Source organism: Bison bison, unplaced genomic scaffold, assembly GCF_000754665.1.
Source record: "Bison bison bison isolate TAMUID 2011002044 unplaced genomic scaffold, Bison_UMD1.0 scf7180017863823, whole genome shotgun sequence".
Lineage (NCBI taxonomy): Eukaryota > Metazoa > Chordata > Mammalia > Artiodactyla > Bovidae > Bison > Bison bison.
In genome coordinates, this window is record NW_011494395.1 from 515,867 (window position 1) to 517,475 (window position 1,609).

The window sequence follows — 1,609 nt, forward strand, 5'->3', positions numbered from 1 at the left end:
ACGGGCCGAGTGGGCCCGCGTCCCGCCGACCCGGGGTCCCCCCGAGACCGCCGCGCCCTGGGGTCGTGCATGTGCCGGGATCCTGGCTTTCAGGTCGCCCGCCCGTCGTCTCCTGCTACGATGGAGCAGATAGATGCCCATGGGCGAGCAGTAAGCAGTGAGGGGCCGGTGGCGGCCAGGGCCTCTGGGGCAGTGTCGGGGGGCACTGGCCACTGGCGCATGGGTGGTTCAGTGGTAGAATTCTCGCCTGCCACGCGGGAGGCCCGGGTTCGATTCCCGGCCCATGCAGCTATAGCGTCCCTTTTTGGTCCCGCAGTGCAGCCCAAGAGCCCAGCTAGGTCTGCCCGCACAAACGCGCTCCAGGCAGCGCTCCTGCAAACGCTGGTTGCTACCTGCTGCCCGCTGCCTCTCCCACGCAGACCCGACGACCCCTCCCCACGCCCCCCATAAAAGGCCTCTTGCAAGCCTCCGTGGCATGTAACACAGCGGGCTCAGCAGCCCGTGCGCCTCACCGCAGCATCACCCCTGCCCCAAGAGCATCACCACCTCAGATACACCCTCATCATCCCCCTACACCCTATACGCAATTTAAGAGGTAGAAAACTATCTTAGGGGAAAGGCAGGGTAGGAACGCATTGGGAATCAGATCAAGAGATAAGAAATGCTATACAAACAGTAGATAAGCAACAAAGCTTTCCTATGTAAAATGAGAACTATATCCATAACTTGCCTTAACCTACACTGGAGAATCACCTGGAAAAGAACCGGGGACTGAGTCACTTTGCCGACCACGGACCGGTTCCTCGCCGGGCTGGGGGGCTGCCGCTGTGACCGAGGCGGTTGGTTTGGTGCGCGGTTGGGTCGGGACCCGAGAGGTCGGGGACCCGTGCTGGGCAGGAGGAGGCGTCGGCAGGTAGCCCGAGACCCGCCGGGCGGCAGAACTACCGCCACCGTCCTCGTTAGTATAGTGGTGAGTATCCCCGCCTGTCACGCGGGAGACCGGGGTTCGATTCCCCGACAGGGAGGCAACACACCCTTTTTGGTGGGCGCGGTGGCTCTCTGTCCTGCCGCCAGGTCCCCAAAGGCCCTTCGTCTGGTCTCGTTGCCTTTGGGCGAAGCGCCAGGGCGCGGTGCCCGGCCTAGCCACCGTCAAACCCTCTCACCGAGCAGCCCTCCAGCCTGAGCCCTTTGTGGTCGCCGGGCGCGTGGTCGCCGGGCGCACGGTCGCCACGACCGAGCGAGGGCCTCCTTGACCACCCCACGGCCTTCCCCGACCAGAGCCGAAGCTTGCGGCCCGCCCACGCCCCACCCCCACTGGCTGCCTCACTGGGCTCCTAGGCTCGCGACGCCTCTGCCGTGCGGCTCGGCACAGTGCCGCGACGCTTGCAGGCAGCTGTGTCCCGTGTCCCCAAGGCGTCGTGGGAAGTGGCCGCGCCCAGAGCCCGGTGGAGAAGGGCTTTGGCCAGCTGGGTGCGGGAAGCTGCGTGCCCCGCGTTGTCCGCCGGAGGTGAGGGCGGAGGCGTTCGCGGGCCGCGGCGGGGAGCGAAGGGCCGGAGGGCCGCAAGGCCGTCGGGCCGGTGGACCACGGCCACGGCGTAGTGCTGACGCG

General features: G+C 66.4%; 2 non-coding genes across 2 annotated transcripts; both read left to right on the forward strand.

Annotated features, from left to right (window-relative positions):
• The first annotated feature begins 217 nt into the window (after nucleotides 1-217).
• On the forward strand, nucleotides 218-288 carry TRNAG-GCC. The gene has a single exon. It is a non-coding gene; the product is annotated as a tRNA-Gly (tRNA).
• Nucleotides 289-953: 665 nt separating this feature from the next.
• Nucleotides 954-1,025, forward strand: TRNAD-GUC. Its single transcript has one exon. It is a non-coding gene; the product is annotated as a tRNA-Asp (tRNA).
• The last annotated feature ends 584 nt before the right edge of the window (nucleotides 1,026-1,609 follow it).